Raw genomic sequence first — 26,051 nt, 5'->3', positions numbered from 1 at the left:
TTATGGTGGATGAGTATGAGGATGCGGAGGAATTGGAGAGGTTGAGTACAGACATGGAGTTTCATGTTGGGGTGCTTTACACAGGTGGGCACAAAAATGAAGGCTCTATCCAGTGGTGGTTCATTTTTATCAAAGTGAGCCGGTCGGCACTCTCAGCTGACAGACGGGTGCGCTTGTCAGTGATGATGCCACCGGCTGCACTGAACACCCTCTCAGATAGGACGCTGGCGGCAGGACAGGACAGCACCTCCAAGGCATATAGGGCAAGTTCAAGCCACAGGTCCAACTTCGACACCCAATACGTGTAGGGCGCAGAGGGGTCGGAGAGGACAGGGCTGTGGTCGGAAAGGTATTCCCGCAACATGCGCCTATACTTCTCACGCCTGGTGACACTAGGACCCTCCGTGGCGGCACTTTGGCGAGGGGGTGCCATCAAGGTGTCCCAGACCTTAGACAGTGTGCCCCTCGTTTGTGTGGACCGGTGAGAACTTGGTTGCCTACTGGAGGAACTGCCCTCCCTGCCGCCAACGTCACATGCTGGAAACATCTCCATCATATTCTGCACCAATTGCCTGTGGCAAGCATTGATGCGATTGGCCCTCCCCTCTACCGGAATAAAAGACGAGATGTTGTTTTTATACCGGGGGTCAAGGATAGCAAAGATCCAGTACTGGTTGTCCTCCATGATTTTGACAATACGCTTGTCGGTTGTAAAGCACCCCAACATGAACTCAGCCATGTCTGCCACAGTGTTAGTTGGCATGACTCCTCTGGCCCCACCGGAAAGTTCAATCTCCATTTCCTCCTCATCCTCCATGTCTACCCATCCGCGCTGCAACAATGGGACGATTCGAAGTTGCCCGGAAGCCTCCTGTATCACCATCACATCATCGGACAACTCTTCTTCCTCCTCCTCCTCCTCCTCCTCCTCCATTAAACGCAGTGAAGCGGACAGATGTGTGGACCTACTCTCCAGCTGTGACGGATCGGATGCTATCCCTAACTCCTCTGTGTGATCTGAGTTATCCCTGATGTCAATCAGGGATTCTCTCAGAACACACAAGAGCGGGATTGTAAGGCTCACCATCGCATCCTCAGAGCTCACCCTCCTTGTGGACTCCTCAAAGACCCGTAGGATGTCACAAAGGTCTCTCATCCATGGCCACTCATGGATGTGAAACTGAGGCAGCTGACTTTGTGGCACCCTAGGGTTTTGTAGCTGGTATTCCATCAAAGGTCTCTGCTGCTCAACCACTCTATTCAACATCTGAAACGTTGAGTTCCAGCGTGTGGGGACGTCGCACAAAAGCCGGTGTTGTGGCACATGCAGGCGTTGCTGGAGAGATTTTAAGCTAGCAGCGGCTACTGTCGACTTGCGAAAGTGGGCGCACATGCGCCGCACTTTCACCAGTAGCTCTGGAACATTGGGGTAGCTCTTTAGGAAACGTTGCACCACTAGGTTGAAGACGTGGGCCAGGCATGGAACATGTTGGAGTCCGGCAAGCTCCAGAGCTGCTACCAGGTTCCGGCCGTTATCACAAACGACCATGCCTGGGCCCAGGTGCAGCGGCTCAAACCATATTGCCGTCTCATCGAGGAGGGCATCCCTCACCTCGGAGGCAGTGTGCTGTCTGTCCCCCAAGCTGATCAGCTTCAGCACAGCCTGCTGACGTCTACCAACGCCAGTGCTGCAACGTTTCCAACTCGTAGCTGGGGTCAATCTAACAGCGGAGGAGGAGGCGGTGGCGGAGGAGGAGGCGGTGGCGGAGGAGGAGGCGGTAGAGGAGGAGGAGGAGGGGGGTGTTCTTCTCGTGTCCCTGCCAGGAATGTTAGGCGGGGAGACGAGGTACACCGGGCCAGTTTGGGAAGCAGTCCCAGCCTCAACTACATTCACCCAGTGTGCCGTCAGTGAAATGTAGCGTCCCTGTCCGCATGCACTTGTCCACGCGTCGGTGGTCAAGTGGACCTTTGTGCAAAGCGCGGAACTAAGGGCCCGCCTGATGTTGAGTGACACGTGCTGGTGCAAGGCGGGGACGGCACACCGGGAGAAGTAGTGACGGCTAGGGACGGCATAGCGAGGTGCCGCAGTTGCCATCAGGTCCAGGAAGGCGGGAGTTTCAACAAGCCGGAACGCCAACATCTCCTGGGCCAGCAGTTTAGCGATGTTGGCGTTCAAGGCTTGCGCGTGTGGGTGGTTAGCAGTGTATTTCTGCCGCCGCTCCAATGTCTGAGAGATGGTGGGTTGTTGTAAAGAAACGCCTGATGGTGCCTTTGATGGTGCAGGAGAAGGAGATAAGACAGGACCAGGGGAGGATGAGGTAGAAGTCAACAAAGTGGCGGAGGCAGATGAAGTGGTGTCCTGGCTCGTCCTCTGGAGTGCATCGCCAGCACAGTCAGCAGTGGCAGTGGCAGAGGCAGAGGCAGTGGCAGAGGCAGTGGCAGTGGCGTGAACGGCAGGCGGCCTTTGTCCTGCCGTTGCTGCCTGCCACTGATTCCAGTGCTTGGATTCCAAATGACGGCGCATTGAAGTGGTGGACAGGTTGCTCTTCTCAGAGCCCCTAATCAATTTCGAGAGGCAAATTGTGCAGACAACACTATATCTGTCCTCGGCGCATTCCTTGAAAAAACTCCACACCTTCGAGAAACGTGCCCTCGAGGTGGGAGTTTTTCGGGGCTGGGTACGAACTGGAACATCTTGGGAGATTCCGGGTGTGGCCTGGCTTCGCCTAAGCTGCTGACCTCTGCCTCTAGCTACCCTTTTTGGTGCTGCACCTGCCTCAACATCCACACTACTTTCCCCGCTTGACATCCCCCCTGTCCAGGTCGGGTCAGTGTCCTCATCATCCACCACTTCCTCTTCCAACTCCTGTCTCATCTCCTCCTCCCGCACAATGCGCCGGTCAACTGGATGCCCTGACGGCAACTGCGTCACATCATCGTCGATGAGGGTGGGTTGCTGGTCATCCACCACCAAATCGAACGGAGATGGAGGAGACTCTAGTGTTTGAGCATCTGGACACAGATGCTCCTCTGTTAGGTTCGTGGAATCGTGACGTGGAGAGGCAGGTTGAGGGACAATGAAAGGAGCGGAGAACAGCTCTGGGGAGCAGGGACAGTTTGGGTTATTGTTCTGTAAAGCTTCGGAATTTTGGGAGGAAGGAAGACAAGACTGTTGGGTAATAGGAGGAGAGGAGGCAGAGTCTGACTGGCTGCTGGACAATGTGCTGTAAGCGTTCTCTGACAGCCATTGCAAGACCTGTTCCTGGTTCTCGGGCCTACTAAGGTTTGTACCCTGCAGTTTAGTTAATGTGGCAAGCAACCCTGGCACTGTGGAGTGGCGCAATGCTTGCTGCCCCACAGGAGTAGGCACGGGACGCCCTGTGGCTTCACTGCTACCTTGCTCCCCAGAACCATTCCCCCGACCTCGCCCACGGCCTCGTCCACGTCCCTTTCCGGGAGCCTTGCGCATTTTGAATTCCTAGTTAGAAATTGGCACTGTATACCAGTAGTAAAAATTGTGGGTGCACGTAACCCCAATATATTCTTTGAATTCCCAGTCAGACACTGGCACTATATGGCAGTAGCAAGAAATGAGGGTATTTGTATTCCCAATATACTCTTTAAATTCCCAGTCAGACAATGGCACTGTATACCAGTAGTAAAAATTGTGGGTGCACGTAACCCCAATATATTCTTTGAATTCCCAGTCAGAAACTGGCACTATATGGCAGTAGCAAGAAATGAGGGTATTTGTATTCCCAATATACTCTTTGAATTCCCAGTCAGACAATGGCACTGTATACCAGTAGTAAAAATTGTGGGTGCACGTAACCCCAATATATTCTTTGAATTACCAGTCAGAAACTGGCACTATATGGCAGTAGCAAGAAATGAGGGTATTTGTATTCCCAATATACTCTTTGAATTCCCAGTCAGACAATGGCACTGTATACCAGTAGTAAAAATTGTGGGTGCACGTAACCCCAATATATTCTTTGAATTACCAGTCAGAAACTGGCACTATATGGCAGTAGCAAGAAATGAGGGTATTTATAACCCCAATATATTCTTTGAATTCCCAGTCAGACAATGGCACTGTATACCAGTAGTAAAAATTGTGGGTGCACGTAACCCCAATATATTCTTTGAATTCCCAGTCAGAAACTGGCACTATATGGCAGTAGCAAGAAATGAGGGTATTTGTATTCCCAATATACTCTTTGAATTCCCAGTCAGACAATGGCACTGTATACCAGTAGTAAAAATTGTGGGTGCACGTAACCCCAATATATTCTTTGAATTACCAGTCAGAAACTGGCACTATATGGCAGTAGCAAGAAATGAGGGTATTTATAACCCCAATATATTCTTTGAATTCCCAGTCAGACAATGGCACTGTATACCAGTAGTAAAAATTGTGGGTGCACGTAACCCCAATATATTCTTTGAATTCCCAGTCAGAAACTGGCACTATATGGCAGTAGCAAGAAATGAGGGTATTTGTATTCCCAATATACTCTTTGAATTCCCAGTCAGACAATGGCACTGTATACCAGTAGTAAAAATTGTGGGTGCACGTAACCCCAATATATTCTTTGAATTACCAGTCAGAAACTGGCACTATATGGCAGTAGCAAGAAATGAGGGTATTTATAACCCCAATATATTCTTTGAATTCCCAGTCAGACAATGGCACTGTATACCAGTAGTAAAAATTGTGGGTGCATGTAACCCCAATATATTCTTTGAATTCCCAGTCAGAAACTGGCACTATATGGCAGTAGCAAGAAATGAGGGTATTTGTATTCCCAATATACTCTTTGAATTCCCAGTCAGACAATGGCACTGTATACCAGTAGTAAAAATTGTGGGTGCACATAACCCCAATATATTCTTTGAATTACCAGTCAGAAACTGGCACTATATGGCAGTAGCAAGAAATGAGGGTATTTATAACCCCAATATATTCTTTGAATTCCCAGTCAGACAATGGCACTGTATACCAGTAGTAAAAATTGTGGGTGCACGTAACCCCAATATATTCTTTGAATTACCAGTCAGAAACTGGCACTATATGGCAGTAGCAAGAAATGAGGGTATTTGTATTCCCAATATACTCTTTGAATTCCCAGTCAGACAATGGCACTGTATACCAGTAGTAAAAATTGTGGGTGCACGTAACCCCAATATATTCTTTGAATTACCAGTCAGAAACTGGCACTATATGGCAGTAGCAAGAAATGAGGGTATTTATAACCCCAATATATTCTTTGAATTCCCAGTCAGACAATGGCACTGTATACCAGTAGTAAAAATTGTGGGTGCACGTAACCCCAATATATTCTTTGAATTCCCAGTCAGACAATGGCACTGTATACCAGTAGTAAAAATTGTGGGTGCACGTAACCCCAATATATTCTTTGAATTACCAGTCAGAAACTGGCACTATATGGCAGTAGCAAGAAATGAGGGTATTTGTATTCCCAATATATTCTTTGAATTCCCAGTCAGACAATGGCACTGTATACCAGTAGTAAAAATTGTGGGTGCACGTAACCCCAATATATTCTTTGAATTCCCAGTCAGACACTGGCACTATATGGCAGTAGCAAGAAATGAGGGTATTTGTATTCCCAATATATTCTTTGAATTCCCAGTCAGACAATGGCACTGTATACCAGTAGTAAAAATTGTGGGTGTATATAGCCCCAATTCTATTGCTAGGGGACTTGCAGGGTATTTCTGGGGTGAAGGTGGGGGGGCACACCGTTGGAACGGGTATCGGGGTATATATCGGGTATACGGGAATACACTGACAGTGTATTCCATTCAGGATCCTGGGAAAGCTGGGTTGCGGCGATTGAGCCCGTCAGTGCCACGTTACACTGACAAGCTTCTCCCTGGAATTTAGCTCTTACAAGAGCTGTTGGTTGTCTTCTCCTTCCTATCCTAGCCTGTCCCTGCCTACCCAGAATCTAAGCCCTAGCTAGCTGGACGGAAACCTCCGTCCTCGGTGAATTGCAAGCTCAGAATGACGCGAACCTGGGCGGCGCTGTTCTTTTAAATTAGAGGTCACATGTATTCGGCAGCCAATGGGTTTTGCCTACTTTTTTCAACGTCACCGGTGTCGTAGTTCCTGTCCCACCTACCCTGCGCTGTTATTGGAGCAAAAAAGGCGCCAGGGAAGGTGGGAGGGGAATCGAGTAATGGCGCACTTTACCACGCGGTGTTCGATTCGATTCGAACATGCCGAACAGCCTAATATCCGATCGAACATGAGTTCGATAGAACACTGTTCGCTCATCTCTAGTCTCCTATTATTATGTGTGTATGTATTCATTGCTGATGTGTATAGATGGGCACAGCATTATCATCGTTATTAATAAATAATAATATATAAATATATACAGTATATACGGTAGATATATATATATCACTGTGTAATTATATAGTATGTATATATATATATTTAGTTTATTTAATAGTGTGCATGTGTGTGTGTATATATATATATATATATATATATATATATATATATATATATATAATATCTGTTTATATCTGTGTATAAATACATGTCATAAGTCTGTATATATACGAGTTGCACCACTTCTCTGGAATTCTCTACCCCGGACAATCAGGTTGACTGCCAAATTCTACAGCTTCAAGCGCAACCTAACACATCTTTTCAGACAGGCCTATCCCAATTCCTAATGTAAACCCTTCTGTACCGTCATTAGAATCCCCAAAATTTTCCCGCTCCCACATTACTCCACATGATATGATGCCATTTCAGGCTAACTTTATATGTACAGGCACCATCCACATGTTAAAGGTTATGACTGGTGATGGTTCATAAAGTTTTCTGTTTGTGTAATGACAGTAACCTCTACTACAAAATTGTCTGACCTCTGTATAAGCAATGCCGCCCCTGCTACCTTTTGTGTCACCCCCTCTATTATTATTATTATTATTATTATTATTATTATTATTGTTTATTTATATAGCGCCATTAATTCCATGGTGCTTTACATTTGGGGGTTACATACAATACACAAAATATACAGGTACATATCATACTAACAGTGATTGGCTGGCACAGCGGGGTAGAGGGCCCTGCCCGCGAGGGCTTACAATCTATGAGGGAAGGGGGGTAGAGACAGAAGGAGAGGGGGAGACTGTACAGATGGGGGTGCGGTGATAGTGTTATTGGAGGTTGTAGGCCTTCCAGAATAGGTGAGTCTTCAGGGCCTTCTTGAATCCTGTGATTGTGGGGGTCAGTCTTATGTGTCGTGGTAAGGAGTTCCAGAGTATGGGGGATGCACGGGAGAAGTCTTGGAGTTGTGTGAGGAGCGGATGAGGGCAGAGCGGAGTAGGAGGTCGTTGGAGGATCTGAGGTTACGTGTGGGCAGATAGCAGGAGATGAGGTCAGAGATATATGGAGGGGACAGGTTGTGGATGGCTTTGTATGTTAGCGTTAGTAGCTTGAACTCAATTCGCTGGGCTATAGGTAGCCAGTGGAGGGACTGGCAGAGGGGAGCAGCCGATGAAGATCGGGGGGTGAGGTGGATTAAGCGAGCAGCACAGTTTAAGGTGGACTGGAGGGGGGCGAGGGTGTTTGCCGGGAGTCCATGCAGAAGGGTGTTGCAGTAGTCTAAGCGGGAGATGAGGGCCTGGACGAGCATCTTGGTAGTTTCTACCTCATAGATTGTAAACTCTTGCAAGCAGGGCCCTCAGTCCCATTGTGTAAAATGACTTTGTAATGTATCTTTCTGTCTGTATCTGAACCCTACTAATTGTACAGTGCTGTGGAATATGTTGGCGCTATATAAATTTATTATTATATACGAGGGGGGGACCCAAAAGTTTCCAGAATGAGGCTGCTGCGCGCGCATTTTTAGTAGTACGCGATTCTGCAGCTAGTTGTTTGTTCAACCACATCTTCTCAGTCAGTGTGCCAAGTGGCGTTGATGCGGAAGGTTTCGTCTACCCGCAGTGAATTTTCTTGCAAGAGCTGTTTTGTCCAGCCGTCATTTTTCTTCATGGAGAAGTTTTATGAGCAGCGCGCGGCTGTGAAGTTTTGCTTTCTGCTCGGAAAAAAAGCATCGGAAATTGTTCAAATGCTGAAGACCGCTTACACGGATGACGCTATGTGTCAAGCTCAAGTTTACTCGTGGTTCACCCGCTTTAAAAATGGTGAAATGTCAATTGATGATCAACCGCATTCTGGATGTCCGTCAACTTCCCGAACGGACGAAAGTGTCCACAAAATCAACGAGCTTGTGCGTTAAGATCAACGACGAACCATTGAGGAACTCGAAGAGTTGTCTGGAGTGAGTTGGAGCTCGATTCAGTGCATTTTATCGGAGGATTTGGGCATGTCACGGGTCGTTGTAAAGATTGTGCCGCGGCTGTTGACTGATCAACAGAAAGTGTTGCATCGAAACATGCCGTGCCATGAAAGAACATGCCGAAACCGACCCAGAATTTTTTTCTAAAATTGTTACGGGAGATGAGTCTTGGTGCTATACTTATGACCTGGAAACCAAACAACAAGCTACTGGAAGACGCCATCCTCTCCCCGTGCAAAAAAGGCTCATCAAGTGAAGTCCAATGTGAAGACAATCGTCATTTGTTTTATCGATGCAAAAGGGATTGTGCACTCGGAATTCGTTCCAACAGGTCAGACCGTCAACCAGGTTTTCTACTTGGTGGTTCTCAAGAGGTTGCACAACAGTGTGCGGCGAAAAAGGCCCGAAATGTAGCAGTCTGGTGATTGCTTTTTCCACCTCGACAATGCCCCAGCCCACACTGCCATCTCATTGATCACTTTCATGGCAAGAAACGGCATGGCTGTCTTGCCCCACCCACCCTATTCACCTGATATGGCTCCCAGTGACTTTTTTTATTACCACGAATGAAGAGGAACCTCAAGGGGAAGTGTTTTGCTGACATGGAGGAGGTGAAGAGGAAAATGACGGAGGCGCTTGCACACATCAAAGTAGATGAGTTTAAAAACTGTTTTGAACAATGGCAGACAAGATTTGACAAGTGTATTGCCGTTGAAGGAGATTGAAGGAATTTTGTACAAAAAAATAAATACACGCTTCAAAATCAACTTTTCTGGAAACTTTTGGGAACCCCCCATATATATCTCACATGACCACTGAGGCCAATCAGCAGCTTCAGCGCAACTCAGGAAGAGATTGGTGAGAAGCTGCCGGTGCAGGACTGGAACGTGCTGAGAGGACACCAGAGCATCGGGAACAGGTGAATATGATTTATTTATTTTTTTCACCTCCCCTGGTTGTCCAGACATTAAAAAAAAGGCTAAGGCCCCACTGGGTGGAAAAGCAGCGCTAAAGCGCTGCGGGAACAACTGCGGCATGAACGCATTGCGGTTCTTCTTACAGCGCTTTCAACAGAAAGTTTGCAGAGTTTTCCTCCGCGGACTTTCTGTTACAATTATATCTATGGGAAAGCCGACGGCATTTCCATAGATACAATTGACAGGCTGCGATTTTCAAAACTGCAATCATGGCGTTTCCGGCCAGTGGGGCCCCGGCCTAAGGCCCTTAATTTTTTTTTTAACAGGACATACAATAACCTACAGGTCAGAGATGGCCATACACACAGAGATAAAGGTTGTCTATATATATATATATATATATATGTAACCCCCTCACAGGAGTTACTAATGGTTATTTGGCCATAAAAGTGCCTTACATGTTATGATGGTTTGTATATGTTGTCATGTTTATTCTGTATTCATTTGTGTAATGTTGTTAAGCTGTTGTTCTCTGGTTTCACTTGTCCTAGTGAGCTGTGGTCTCCATAGCAACACACACTATGGTGAGTGGATCTGTAGCTGGAACAGGAAATAGTCACAGCAGGGAGAGGAAGTAGTATTCTGTAAGAGCCAGGGAAGGAGAAGGGTGGCAGTGGCCATCTTGTGTTTCAGACACTGTGCTGTGAGGATTCCCATAGCAGCAGTAGGACAGAGAAGCTGTGTGACAGCGCCCCCATCACTATCAGTAAGAGGACAGGAATTACATCAGGCTGAGCAGAGCTATAACCCTGGCAGCCTGCACCGACCTCTACAAGGTAACTGAGCCCCTGCAGTATACCAGAATCTGGATCTGCAGCCATCTTAGACTCTCTGCTAATACATGGGAAGGTGTCAGCCAGCTACAAGCCACTGTGCCACAGCTCACTGCTACAGGACAAGTGACCAGCAGATGCCTGTTACAATAAAGCAGTGAGCACTTCTACTGATCCTGGCCTGGACGTTGCCTTCCTTGCGGCTAAGCCCTGGGCAAATGCTCTTTGTTGGAGTAGAGCACTGGCACCCACATCACCATCTCAGCCCAGGGACCAGCGGGTGTCTCAATACTCCAACTGGCGTCACATCTAACTGACTCTGCCTATTTCCCTGTGCACCTCTCCTGGGAGTTCTGGTGCCTATAAGGTCACCGTGACAGTCCAGCCTCCTGCACGGTTCTCCCGGGGTGGTCGCAGATGTAACCCCCTCACAGGAGTTACTTATATATATATATATATATATATATATGTAATGTATATAGAGACTTTTTCCTGACATAAGATGTGGGAAATAAATGGGAGCGGATATGTTGGATTTTAACATGCACAATCCTTTGTGCCTGTAGTAGTTTAAAGCTGCAGTCACGGTAGCATTCGGGGACACCATCCCCCATTCCACTTAACATATGCGTAGAGAAAATTCTATAGTGTCCACGGATAACCTCTTTTTAAGTGGATAGGGTTTACGTTTTTCAGGTCCCCAAGCGGACCTGAAGAACATAAACCCGAACACTAGTGCGAACCTAGCGTACGTCACTGTCAGAGGTGTCTGAGAGAGGCTTATTTCCCTCTTCATGTTGGCCACATGTGCAGGTTTCTTGTTCGGTGAAAGAGCTGTTGAGTGAACAAACATTTGATATCTAGTTTTACAAGTATGAGTATATTCACCTTCACAAGAAATTGTTCATAATCACAAGTAAAACAACTTTTCAATAAGTCTTGATCAAAGATCTTGGGCAGTTTTGTGTCTATGGCTGCTGTGCCTTACTCTGCATCTTGGATGATATCTTTACGATCAGTTCAGCAAATGACTATATGATGAGCCGGATGTACGGTCTCCACAGTCTCCGTGATTCAAGAGGTTTTGTTCCCTTGTGTTCTTCCAGTTACATCACTTTCTTCCTCTCTTGTGAAATACAAACGTCTAAACCACAAACTTGTGCAATGTAATAATAAAAGAACACACGACTAACAACACAGGCACATTTCTTGTCACTACTTATTTCCCTGGACTCGGTGAAGTATGTATTGTTTCTGCACTACCGTTTTTATCGCCAATGTATTTATATTTTAGAGACTTTGATATCTAGTTTAGGGATTAGGTTGGTTTAGTTAATACATTTTTATTATAATCAGATCTCCAACACAATTATACACGGGAGTATTGGAGACCCCCGCCTTTCCTTAGAGACCACTGTCCTTACACAATTGGTTCTGCCTTCTATGGAAATTAGACACCGGAGCACAGCATAAAATCCAGTGACAAATTTTCCATTTTCAATGTAAACATTTCACATTAGAATGGGAAAAATCCAGTGATCTTAGCGACTTGGATCTAGGCCTGGTCATTAGTGTTAAACTAGCTGAGGCCAAGTTGTTGTTTTTTTTGGGGGGGGGTTGAGAAAATCGTGGGAAAGCGAAACGCAGTGCCCCACTGCCACAGATTATGCAGTTGAGTTTCCCGCATTTGGGGAAATCGCAGGGGTCAGCATGGATGAGCCTTACCCTGGGAGAACCACCGTAGCGATCATGGTATCTCCCCTGCCAGGTAAGTATCGAGGCCAAGTTTTTGTTTTCTAACAACCTTGTGAAGTTTTCAGGTGCAGCGGTGTGGGGAGTATACTAAGAATACTGTGATCAAGGAAAAACATCCAGCGAACGCGGATCATGTGAATGGCAACAACTCATCTACTCAGAGCCTAACTGATAGCTCCTGGGCCCTAATGCTGTAATGGGGTCCTTACTAGAGATGAGCGAACAGTGTTCTATCGAACTCATGTTCGATCGGATATTAGGCTGTTCGGCATGTTCGAATCGAATCGAACACCGCGTGGTAAAGTGCGCCATTACTCGATTCCCCTCCCACCTTCCCTGGCGCCTTTTTTGCTCCAATAACAGCGCTGGGTAGGTGGGACAGGAACTACGACACCGGTGACGTTGAAAAAAGTAGGCAAAACCCATTGGCTGCCGAAAACATGTGACCTCTAATTTAAAAGAACAGCGACGCCCAGCTTCGCGTCATTCTGAGCTTGCAATTCACCGAGGACGGAGGTTTCCGTCCAGCTAGCTAGGGCTTAGATTCTGGGTAGGCAGGGACAGGCTAGGATAGGAAGGAGAAGACAACCAACAGCTCTTGTAAGAGCTAAATTCCAGGGAGAAGCTTGTCAGTGTAACGTGGCACTGACGGGCTCAATCGCCGCAACCCAGCTTTCCCAGGATCCTGAATGGAATACACTGTCAGTGTATTCCCGTATACCCGATATATACCCCGATACCCGTTCCAACGGTGTGCCCCCCCACCTTCACCCCAGAAATACCCTGCAAGTCCCCTAGCAATAGAATTGGGGCTATATACACCCACAATTTTTACTACTGGTATACAGTGCCAGTGTCTGACTGGGAATTCAAAGAATATATTGGGGTTACGTGCACCCACAATTTTTACTACTGGTATACAGTGCCATTGTCTGACTGGGAATTCAAAGAATATATTGGGAATACAAATACCCTCATTTCTTGCTACTGCCATATAGTGCCAGTTTCTGACTGGTAATTCAAAGAATATATTGGGGTTACGTGCACCCACAATTTTTACTACTGGTATACAGTGCCATTGTCTGACTGGGAATTCAAAGAATATATTGGGAATACAAATACCCTCATTTCTTGCTACTGCCATATAGTGCCAGTGTCTGACTGGGAATTCAAAGAATATATTGGGGTTACGTGCACCCACAATTTTTACTACTGGTATACAGTGCCATTGTCTGACTGGGAATTCAAAGAGTATATTGGGAATACAAATACCCTCATTTCTTGCTACTGCCATATAGTGCCAGTTTCTGACTGGGAATTCAAAGAATATATTGGGGTTACGTGCACCCACAATTTTTACTACTGGTATACAGTGCCATTGTCTGACTGGGAATTCAAAGAATATATTGGGGTTATAAATACCCTCATTTCTTGCTACTGCCATATAGTGCCAGTTTCTGACTGGGAATTCAAAGAATATATTGGGGTTACGTGCACCCACAATTTTTACTACTGGTATACAGTGCCATTGTCTGACTGGGAATTCAAAGAATATATTGGGGTTATAAATACCCTCATTTCTTGCTACTGCCATATAGTGCCAGTTTCTGACTGGTAATTCAAAGAATATATTGGGGTTACGTGCACCCACAATTTTTACTACTGGTATACAGTGCCATTGTCTGACTGGGAATTCAAAGAATATATTGGGGTTATAAATACCCTCATTTCTTGCTACTGCCATATAGTGCCAGTTTCTGACTGGTAATTCAAAGAATATATTGGGGTTACGTGCACCCACAATTTTTACTACTGGTATACAGTGCCATTGTCTGACTGGGAATTCAAAGAGTATATTGGGGTTATAAATACCCTCATTTCTTGCTACTGCCATATAGTGCCAGTTTCTGACTGGTAATTCAAAGAATATATTGGGGTTACGTGCACCCACAATTTTTACTACTGGTATACAGTGCCATTGTCTGACTGGGAATTCAAAGAATATATTGGGGTTATAAATACCCTCATTTCTTGCTACTGCCATATAGTGCCAGTTTCTGACTGGTAATTCAAAGAATATATTGGGGTTACGTGCACCCACAATTTTTACTACTGGTATACAGTGCCATTGTCTGACTGGGAATTCAAAGAATATATTGGGAATACAAATACCCTCATTTCTTGCTACTGCCATATAGTGCCAGTGTCTGACTGGGAATTCAAAGAATATATTGGGGTTACGTGCACCCACAATTTTTACTACTGGTATACAGTGCCATTGTCTGACTGGGAATTCAAAGAGTATATTGGGAATACAAATACCCTCATTTCTTGCTACTGCCATATAGTGCCAGTTTCTGACTGGGAATTCAAAGAATATATTGGGGTTACGTGCACCCACAATTTTTACTACTGGTATACAGTGCCATTGTCTGACTGGGAATTCAAAGAATATATTGGGGTTATAAATACCCTCATTTCTTGCTACTGCCATATAGTGCCAGTTTCTGACTGGTAATTCAAAGAATATATTGGGGTTACGTGCACCCACAATTTTTACTACTGGTATACAGTGCCATTGTCTGACTGGGAATTCAAAGAGTATATTGGGAATACAAATACCCTCATTTCTTGCTACTGCCATATAGTGCCAGTTTCTGACTGGGAATTCAAAGAATATATTGGGGTTACGTGCACCCACAATTTTTACTACTGGTATACAGTGCCATTGTCTGACTGGGAATTCAAAGAATATATTGGGGTTATAAATACCCTCATTTCTTGCTACTGCCATATAGTGCCAGTTTCTGACTGGGAATTCAAAGAATATATTGGGGTTACGTGCACCCACAATTTTTACTACTGGTATACAGTGCCATTGTCTGACTGGGAATTCAAAGAGTATATTGGGAATACAAATACCCTCATTTCTTGCTACTGCCATATAGTGCCAGTTTCTGACTGGGAATTCAAAGAATATATTGGGGTTACGTGCACCCACAATTTTTACTACTGGTATACAGTGCCATTGTCTGACTGGGAATTCAAAGAATATATTGGGGTTATAAATACCCTCATTTCTTGCTACTGCCATATAGTGCCAGTTTCTGACTGGTAATTCAAAGAATATATTGGGGTTACGTGCACCCACAATTTTTACTACTGGTATACAGTGCCATTGTCTGACTGGGAATTCAAAGAGTATATTGGGAATACAAATACCCTCATTTCTTGCTACTGCCATATAGTGCCAGTTTCTGACTGGGAATTCAAAGAATATATTGGGGTTACGTGCACCCACAATTTTTACTACTGGTATACAGTGCCATTGTCTGACTGGGAATTCAAAGAATATATTGGGGTTATAAATACCCTCATTTCTTGCTACTGCCATATAGTGCCAGTTTCTGACTGGTAATTCAAAGAATATATTGGGGTTACGTGCACCCACAATTTTTACTACTGGTATACAGTGCCATTGTCTGACTGGGAATTCAAAGAATATATTGGGAATACAAATACCCTCATTTCTTGCTACTGCCATATAGTGCCAGTGTCTGACTGGGAATTCAAAGAATATATTGGGGTTACGTGCACCCACAATTTTTACTACTGGTATACAGTGCCATTGTCTGACTGGGAATTCAAAGAGTATATTGGGAATACAAATACCCTCATTTCTTGCTACTGCCATATAGTGCCAGTTTCTGACTGGGAATTCAAAGAATATATTGGGGTTACGTGCACCCACAATTTTTACTACTGGTATACAGTGCCATTGTCTGACTGGGAATTCAAAGAATATATTGGGGTTATAAATACCCTCATTTCTTGCTACTGCCATATAGTGCCAGTTTCTGACTGGTAATTCAAAGAATATATTGGGGTTACGTGCACCCACAATTTTTACTACTGGTATACAGTGCCATTGTCTGACTGGGAATTCAAAGAGTATATTGGGAATACAAATACCCTCATTTCTTGCTACTGCCATATAGTGCCAGTTTCTGACTGGGAATTCAAAGAATATATTGGGGTTACGTGCACCCACAATTTTTACTACTGGTATACAGTGCCATTGTCTGACTGGGAATTCAAAGAATATATTGGGGTTATAAATACCCTCATTTCTTGCTACTGCCATATAGTGCCAGTTTCTGACTGGGAATTCAAAGAATATATTGGGGTTACGTGCACCCACAATTTTTACTACTGGTATACAGTGCCATTGTCTGACTGGGAATTCAAAGAGTATATTGGGAATACAAATACCCTCATTTCTTGCTACTGCCATATAGTGCCAGTTTCTGACTGGGAATTCAAAGAATATATTGGGGTTACGTGCACCCACAATTTTTACTACTGGTATACAGTGCCATTGTCTGACTGGGAATTCAAAGAATATATTGGGGTTATAAATACCCTCATTTCTTGCTACTGCCATATAGTGCCAGTTTCTGACTGGTAATTCAAAGAATATATTGGGGTTACGTGCACCCACAATTTTTACTACTGGTATACAGTGCCATTGTCTGACTGGGAATTCAAAGAGTATATTGGGAATACAAATACCCTCATTTCTTGCTACTGCCATATAGTGCCAGTTTCTGACTGGGAATTCAAAGAATATATTGGGGTTACGTGCACCCACAATTTTTACTACTGGTATACAGTGCCATTGTCTGACTGGGAATTCAAAGAATATATTGGGGTTATAAATACCCTCATTTCTTGCTACTGCCATATAGTGCCAGTTTCTGACTGGTAATTCAAAGAATATATTGGGGTTACGTGCACCCACAATTTTTACTACTGGTATACAGTGCCATTGTCTGACTGGGAATTCAAAGAATATATTGGGGTTATAAATACCCTCATTTCTTGCTACTGCCATATAGTGCCAGTTTCTGACTGGTAATTCAAAGAATATATTGGGGTTACGTGCACCCACAATTTTTACTACTGGTATACAGTGCCATTGTCTGACTGGGAATTCAAAGAGTATATTGGGAATACAAATACCCTCATTTCTTGCTACTGCCATATAGTGCCAGTTTCTGACTGGGAATTCAAAGAATATATTGGGGTTACGTGCACCCACAATTTTTACTACTGGTATACAGTGCCATTGTCTGACTGGGAATTCAAAGAGTATATTGGGAATACAAATACCCTCATTTCTTGCTACTGCCATATAGTGCCAGTTTCTGACTGGTAATTCAAAGAATATATTGGGGTTACGTGCACCCACAATTTTTACTACTGGTATACAGTGCCAATTTCTAACTAGGAATTCAAAATGCGCAAGGCTCCCGGAAAGGGACGTGGACGAGGCCGTGGGCGAGGTCGGGGGAATGGTTCTGGGGAGCAAGGTAGCAGTGAAGCCACAGGGCGTCCCGTGCCTACTCCTGTGGGGCAGCAAGCATTGCGCCACTCCACAGTGCCAGGGTTGCTTGCCACATTAACTAAACTGCAGGGTACAAACCTTAGTAGGCCCGAGAACCAGGAACAGGTCTTGCAATGGCTGTCAGAGAACGCTTACAGCACATTGTCCAGCAGCCAGTCAGACTCTGCCTCCTCTCCTCCTATTACCCAACAGTCTTGTCTTCCTTCCTCCCAAAATTCCGAAGCTTTACAGAACAATAACCCAAACTGTCCCTGCTCCCCAGAGCTGTTCTCCGCTCCTTTCATTGTCCCTCAACCTGCCTCTCCACGTCACGATTCCACGAACCTAACAGAGGAGCATCTGTATCCAGATGCTCAAACACTAGAGTCTCCTCCATCTCCGTTCGATTTGGTGGTGGATGACCAGCAACCCACCCTCATCGACGATGATGTGACGCAGTTGCCGTCAGGGCATCCAGTTGACCGGCGCATTGTGCGGGAGGAGGAGATGAGACAGGAGTTGGAAGAGGAAGTGGTGGATGATGAGGACACTGACCCGACCTGGACAGGGGGGATGTCAAGCGGGGAAAGTAGTGTGGATGTTGAGGCAGGTGCAGCACCAAAAAGGGTAGCTAGAGGCAGAGGCAGAGGTCAGCAGCTTAGGCGAAGCCAGGCCACACCCGGAATCTCCCAAGATGTTCCAGTTCGTACCCAGCCCCGAAAAACTCCCACCTCGAGGGCACGTTTCTCGAAGGTGTGGAGTTTTTTCAAGGAATGCGCCGAGGACAGATATAGTGTTGTCTGCACAATTTGCCTCTCGAAATTGATTAGGGGCTCTGAGAAGAGCAACCTGTCCACCACTTCAATGCGCCGTCATTTGGAATCCAAGCACTGGAATCAGTGGCAGGCAGCAACGGCAGGACAAAGGCCGCCTGCCGTTCACGCCACTGCCACTGCCTCTGCCTCTGCCACTGCCACTGCTGACTGTGCTGGCGATGCACTCCAGAGGACGAGCCAGGACACCACTTCATCTGCCTCCGCCACTTTGTTGACTTCTACCTCATCCTCCCCTGGTCCTGTCTTATCTCCTTCTCCTGCACCATCAAAGGCACCATCAGGCGTTTCTTTACAACAACCCACCATCTCTCAGACATTGGAGCGGCGGCAGAAATACACTGCTAACCACCCACACGCGCAAGCCTTGAACGCCAACATCGCTAAACTGCTGGCCCAGGAGATGTTGGCGTTCCGGCTTGTTGAAACTCCCGCCTTCCTGGACCTGATGGCAACTGCGGCACCTCGCTATGCCGTCCCTAGCCGTCACTACTTCTCCCGGTGTGCCGTCCCCGCCTTGCACCAGCACGTGTCACTCAACATCAGGCGGGCCCTTAGTTCCGCGCTTTGCACAAAGGTCCACTTGACCACCGACGCGTGGACAAGTGCATGCGGACAGGGACGCTACATTTCACTGACGGCACACTGGGTGAATGTAGTTGAGGCTGGGACTGCTTCCCAAACTGGCCCGGTGTACCTCGTCTCCCCGCCTAACATTCCTGGCAGGGACACGAGAAGAACACCCCCCTCCTCCTCCTCCTCTACCGCCTCCTCCTCCGCCACCGCCTCCTCCTCCGCCACCGCCTCCTCCTCCGCTGTTAGATTGACCCCAGCTACGAGTTGGAAACGTTGCAGCACTGGCGTTGGTAGACGTCAGCAGGCTGTGCTGAAGCTGATCAGCTTGGGGGACAGACAGCACACTGCCTCCGAGGTGAGGGATGCCCTCCTCGATGAGACGGCAATATGGTTTGAGCCGCTGCACCTGGGCCCAGGCATGGTCGTTTGTGATAACGGCCGGAACCTGGTAGCAGCTCTGGAGCTTGCCGGACTCCAACATGTTCCATGCCTGGCCCACGTCTTCAACCTAGTGGTGCAACGTTTCCTAAAGAGCTACCCCAATGTTCCAGAGCTACTGGTGAAAGTGCGGCGCATGTGCGCCCACTTTCGCAAGTCGACAGTAGCCGCTGCTAGCTTAAAATCTCTCCAGCAACGCCTGCATGTGCCACAACACCGGCTTTTGTGCGACGTCCCCACACGCTGGAACTCAACGTTTCAGATGTTGAATAGAGTGGTTGAGCAGCAGAGACCTTTGATGGAATACCAGCTACAAAACCCTAGGGTGCCACAAAGTCAGCTGCCTCAGTTTCACATCCATGAGTGGCCATGGATGAGAGACCTTTGTGACATCCTACGGGTCTTTGAGGAGTCCACAAGGAGGGTGAGCTCTGAGGATGCGATGGTGAGCCTTACAATCCCGCTCTTGTGTGTTCTGAGAGAATCCCTGATTGACATCAGGGATAACTCAGATCACACAGAGGAGTTAGGGATAGCATCCGATCCGTCACAGCTGGAGAGTAGGTCCACACATCTGTCCGCTTCACTGCGTTTAATGGAGGAGGAGGAGGAGGAGGAGGAGGAGGAAGAAGAGTTGTCCGATGATGTGATGGTGATACAGGAGGCTTCCGGGCAACTTCGAATCGTCCCATTGTTGCAGCGCGGATGGGTAGACATGGAGGATGAGGAGGAAATGGAGATTGAACTTTCCGGTGGGGCCAGAGGAGTCATGCCAACTAACACTGTGGCAGACATGGATGAGTTCATGTTGGGGTGCTTTACAACCGACAAGCGTATTGTCAAAATCATGGAGGACAACCAGTACTGGATCTTTGCTATCCTTGACCCCCGGTATAAAAACAACATCTCGTCTTTTATTCCGGTAGAGGGGAGGGCCAATCGCATCAATGCTTGCCACAGGCAATTGGTGCAGAATATGATGGAGATGTTTCCAGCATGTGACGTTGGCGGCAGGGAGGGCAGTTCCTCCAGTAGGCAACCAAGTTCTCACCGGTCCACACAAACGAGGGGCACACTGTCTAAGGTCTGGGACACCTTGATGGCACCCCCCTCGCCAAAGTGCCGCCACGGAGGGTCCTAGTGTCACCAGGCGTGAGAAGTATAGGCGCATGTTGCGGGAATACCTTTCCGACCACAGCCCTGTCCTCTCCGACCCCTCTGCGCCCTACACGTATTGGGTGTCGAAGTTGGACCTGTGGCTTGAACTTGCCCTATATGCCTTGGAGGTGCTGTCCTGTCCTGCCGCCAGCGTCCTATCTGAGAGGGTGTTCAGTGCAGCCGGTGGCATCATCACTGACAAGCGCACCCGTCTGTCAGCTGAGAGTGCCGACCGGCTCACTTTGATAAAAATGAACCACCACTGGGTAGAGCCGTCATTTTTGTGCCCACCTGTGTAAAGCACCCCAACATGAAACTCCATGTCTGTACTCAACCTCTCCAATTCCTCCGCATCCTCATACTCATCCACCATAAGCGTTGCACAATTCTGCTAATACTAGGCTCCCTCCACCCTGATTTCCCCCAACTCTGCTGGTTAGAGGCTCCCTCCACCCTGATTTCCACCAACTCTGCTGGTTAGAGGCTCCCTCCACCATGAATTTGCCCAAACTGGGCTGTTTAGAGGCTCCCTCCACCATGAATTGGTCCAAACTGGGGTGGTTAGAGGCTCCCTCCACCATGAATTGGTCCAAACTGGGGTGGTTAGAGGCTCCCTCCACCATTAATTGGTCCAAACTGGGCTGGTTAGAGGCTCCCTCCACAATTAATTGGTCCAAACTGGGCTAATTAGAGGCTCCCTCCACCATGAATTGGTCCAAACTGGGTTTTTTAGAGGCTCCCTCCACCATTAATTGGTCCAAACTGGGCTGGTTAGAGGCTCCCTCCACAATTAATTGGTCCAAACTGGGCTAATTAGAGGCTCCCTCCACCATGAATTGGTCCAAACTGGGTTTTTTAGAGGCTCCCTCCACCATGAATTTGCCCAAACTGGGCTGTTTAGAGGCTCCCTCCACCATGAATTGGTCCAAACTGGGCTGGTTAGAGGCTCCCTCCACCATGAATTTGCCCAAACTGGGCTGTTTAGAGGCTCCCTCCACCATGAATTGGTCCAAACTGGGCTGGTTAGAGGCTCCCTCCACCATGAATTTTCCAAAACTTGGCTGTTTAGAGGCTCCCTCCACCATTAATTGGTCCAAACTGGGCTGGTTAGAGGCTCCCTCCACCATTAATTGGTCCAAACTGGGCTGGTTAGAGGCTCCCTCCACCATGAATTTGCCCAAACTGGGCTGGTTAGAGGCTCCCTCCACCATGAATTTCCCAAAACTTGGCTGTTTAGAGGCTCCCTCCACCATTAATTGGTCCAAACTGGGCTGGTTAGAGGCTCCCTCCACCATGAATTTGCCCAAACTGGGGTGGTTAGAGGCTCCCTCCACCATTAATTGGTCCAAACTGGGCTGGTTAGAGGCTCCCTCCACAATTAATTGGTCCAAACTGGGCTAATTAGAGGCTCCCTCCACCATGAATTGGTCCAAACTGGGTTTTTTAGAGGCTCCCTCCACCATGAATTTGCCCAAACTGGGCTGTTTAGAGGCTCCCTCCACCATGAATTGGTCCAAACTGGGCTGGTTAGAGGCTCCCTCCACCATGAATTTCCCAAAACTTGGCTGTTTAGAGGCTCCCTCCACCATTAATTGGTCCAAACTGGGCTGGTTAGAGGCTCCCTCCACCATTAATTGGTCCAAACTGGGCTGGTTAGAGGCTCCCTCCACCATTAATTGGTCCAAACTGGGCTGGTTAGAGGCTCCCTCCACCATTAATTGGTCCAAACTGGGCTGTTTAGAGGCTCCCTCCACCATTAATTGGTCCAAACTGGGCTGGTTAGAGGCTCCCTCCACCATGAATTTGCCCAAACTGGGCTGTTTAGAGGCTCCCTCCACCATGAATTGGTCCAAACTGGGCTGGTTAGAGGCTCCCTCCACCATGAATTTGCCCAAACTGGGCTGTTTAGAGGCTCCCTCCACCATTAATTGGTCCAAACTGGGCTGGTTAGAGGCTCCCTCCACCATTAATTGGTCCAAACTGGGCTGGTTAGAGGCTCCCTCCACCATTAATTGGTCCAAACTGGGCTGGTTAGAGGCTCCCTCCACCATTAATTGGTCCAAACTGGGCTGGTTAGAGGCTCCCTCCACCATTAATTGGTCCAAACTGGGCTGGTTAGAGGCTCCCTCCACCATTAATTGGTCCAAACTGGGCTGGTTAGAGGCTCCCTCCACCATTAATTGGTCCAAACTGGGCTGGTTAGAGGCTCCCTCCACCATTAATTGGTCCAAACTGGGCTGGTTAGAGGCTCCCTCCACCATTAATTGGTCCAAACTGGGCTGTTTAGAGGCTCCCTCCACCATTAATTGGTCCAAACTGGGCTGGTTAGAGGCTCCCTCCACCATGAATTTGCCCAAACTGGGCTGTTTAGAGGCTCCCTCCACCATGAATTGGTCCAAACTGGGCTGGTTAGAGGCTCCCTCCACCATGAATTTCCCAAAACTGGGCTGTTTAGAGGCTCCCTCCACCATTAATTGGTCCAAACTGGGCTGGTTAGAGGCTCCCTCCACCATGAATTGGTCCAAACTGGGGTTTTTAGAGGCTCCCTCCACCATGAATTGGTCCAAACTGGGGTTTTTAGAGTCTCCCTCCACCATGAATTGGTCCAAACTGGGGTTTTTAGAGTCTCCCTCCACCATGAATTGGTCCAAACTGGGGTTTTTAGAGTCTCCCTCCACCATGAATTGGTCCAAACTGGGGTTTTTAGAGTCTCCCTCCACCATGAATTGGTCCAAACTGGGGTGTTTAGAGGCTCCCTCCACCATGAATTTGCCCAAACTCTGCTGGTTAGAGGCTCAATCCACCCTGATTTTCAAAACAAATGTTGGTGCCAACTTCAACTTACTACAAGGGCCAAATTCACTGCTGGTGACAAGCTCTCCTCACTGCAAGTGCCAAATACACATGTTTCAAGGTGTTTTCCTACTGTCAGAGAGGTGGTATTGAGTGTGTAAAGTGTGTAGTTGTTAGGCTGTGATGTTGGGGTAATAGAGGGTCTTTGGTGTGTTAGATGCCCCCAGACATGCTTCCCCTGCTGTCCCAGTGTCATTCCAGAGGTGTTGGCATCATTTCCTGGGGTGTCATAGTGGACTTGGTGACCCTCCAGACACGGATTTGGGTTTCCCCCTTAACGAGTATCTGTTCCCCATAGACTATAATGGGGTTCGAAACCCGTTCGAACACACGAACATTGAGCGGCTGTTCGAATCGAATTTCGAACCTCGAACATTTTAGTGTTCGCTCATCTCTAGTCCTTACCTACCATGTGCTATTGACCATGTGACAAGGACCTTTGGAGGCCCTCTCAGGGACCAATAGCAACTGCCACTGCTGCACCCACCTATAGTTACGCTTTTGCGTCTATTAAAGGGGTCAGAGGAGGATGTCAGGAATTATTCTGATGAACAGGAGGAGCACAGTTAATAAAACGGTAGCTGAATACAACGCTGGTGTCCCCAGACACATTAGGGTAAGTTCACACGGAGTTTTTTGGTCAGGATTTTGAAGCCATATAAGGGTAAGTTCACACTGAGTTTTTTGGTCAGGATTTTGGCATTGTCAAAACCGGACCAGAAAATGCGTGATGCGTTTTTTGCCATTAGAAGAGTTTTTCCTGAAGTGTTTTTTGAGGCGGTTTTCGAGGAGTTTCCTGATCCATTTTCCTTTTGGAATGTGATCATGAATTATATTTAAAAAACGCCTGGTGTTTCCTGATCAGGTTTTTTGCCATTTCCGCTTCAGGTTCCGCTTCTGTCCAAAAAACAGCGAGCAGGAAAAACCATCTTACATTGACTTGCATTGAATCCACGAGCCGGAAAACGCTCATGGCTTCAAAAAGAATGGACATCTCGCTTCTTTTTTGCCGCTAGCGGAAAAAACGCTAGCGGCAGAGACTCAGAAATGTTTTACATACTTTGAATGGTGAGGCGTTTTTTTGTTCAGAGTTTGGAGGCGGATTTCTGCCAAAACCCTGACCAAAAAACTCTTTTGTGTGAACTTACCAAAAAGACGGCTCCCATTGATTTCAATGTGAGCCGCTCAGTAGTTTTTTCCGGGAGCTGTTTCTTCCAGCTCCCGGAAAAAAAAGAGGCGAGATGCTCATTCTTCAGGCCGAGTCGCCTCGTGATTCCCTCCTCCGGACTAGGACCATTCATACAGAGTTTTTTGGACCGGAACCTGAAAGCCGGGTAGCCGCAACTGAAAGCCGGTGCACTGCACTGGCATCCAGCCGCGCAATCCGCTCCGGATTAGGCCCATGAATGGACCTAGTCCGGAGGAGGGGGTGTCTTCAGGCAGACTCGCGAGGCGACTTGGCCTGAAGAATGAGTATCTCTCTTCTTTTTTCTGGGAGCCAGAAGAAACAGCTCCTGGAAAAAACTCCTGAGTGTTTCCCATTGATTTCAGGGGCAGCTGTCTTTTTGGCCAGGATTTTGAGGCAAATACGGCCTCAAAATCCTGACCAAAAAACTACATGTGAGCTTACCCTAAGGCTCCGTTCTCACGGAGTAACGTGCCGCTCATATAGACATGTATACACGTGTCAGAGCGCGGTGCTTCAAAACAGATCCCATTGATTTCAATGGGTGCCGGCTTACGTGCGCTACACATTGAAATCAATGGGAGGCTTTTTTAACACATTGATTTCAATGTGTTACGCGCGTAGGCCGTCATCCATTGAAATCAATAGGATCTGTTTTGAAGCGCCGCACTCTGACACGTGTATACATGTCTAAATGAGCGGCACGTTACTCCGTGAGAACGGAGAATAAGTCACCATTCCTTAAAGGGGTTGGCCACTTTCAGACCAATATTGACAAACAAATGTACAATAAAAAGATATACAATTTTCCAATATACTTTCTGTATCAATTCCTCACGGTTTTCTAGATTTCGGCTTGCTGTTATTCATTCTGTCACTTCTAGAGGATAAAACTCTGACCATGGTCATGTGATGAGCACACAGGTGCACAGATGTCTGATTACTGTGCTGTGACTGTAACAAGTGGCACTTGTGTGCTCATCACATGACCATGGACTGTAAATCACATGACCATGATCAGAGTTTTATCTTCTAGAACAGGGGTAGGGAACGTACGGCTCTCCAGCTGTTGCAAAACTACAACTCCCAGCATGCATACTGGCTCTGCTGTTCTGGGAACTCCCATGGAAGTGAATGGAGCATGCTGGGAGTTGTAGTTTCACAGCAGCTGGAGAGCCAAAGGTTCCCTACCCCTGCTCTAGAAGTAACAGAATGAATGACAGCAAGCCGAAATCTAGAAAACCGTAAGGAATTGATACAGAAAGTATATTGGAAATTATATATCTTCTTATTTCACATTTGTTTGTCAATATTGATCTGAAAGTGTCCAACCCCTTTAACACAAATGGAGTATAACAGTAAACAACCAGTGTGAGCAGCATTAAGCTGAGTTCAGATGGTGGAAAATGGAGAAGAATTTGAGGTAGATATTCATCTTCATTTCCAACCCCCTGCCTCCCCACAGCGGCATGCCAAAGCAGAGCTATCGATTCTATGGCTGAATCAGCAAGATCAAGCAGGATGCTTATTTTTGCAGCTTCCTTCCCCAATTTCATTGGGCATTTTCTACCCACTTCATGACAAGAGCATTTTCCCTGGTTACTTGACCAGGAGCAGCATTGCACGTGGCTTCCAACACTCGGGGGTTGCTAGAACTGATGAACTGTGCGGGGTCTGAATGCCAGTCCCCAGCAGATCGAATACTGATGACCTATACTGTGGTTAGGTTATCAGTAAGAAAATTTGATTTGGGGCTGGAAAACCC

The 26,051-nt window shown here is 46.9% G+C and overlaps 1 pseudogene; it reads right to left on the bottom strand.

The window, feature by feature from the left end:
• Positions 1-11,728: 11,728 nt before the first annotated feature.
• LOC142205577 (U1 spliceosomal RNA) lies at positions 11,729-11,877 on the bottom strand (annotated as a pseudogene).
• Between the last annotated feature and the right edge of the window lie 14,174 nt (positions 11,878-26,051).

The sequence above is a fragment of the Leptodactylus fuscus genome, chromosome 5, assembly GCF_031893055.1.
Source record: "Leptodactylus fuscus isolate aLepFus1 chromosome 5, aLepFus1.hap2, whole genome shotgun sequence".
Lineage (NCBI taxonomy): Eukaryota > Metazoa > Chordata > Amphibia > Anura > Leptodactylidae > Leptodactylus > Leptodactylus fuscus.
Note: the sequence above shows the minus strand (reverse complement) of the source record. Positions and strands in the feature narration are given on the sequence as shown.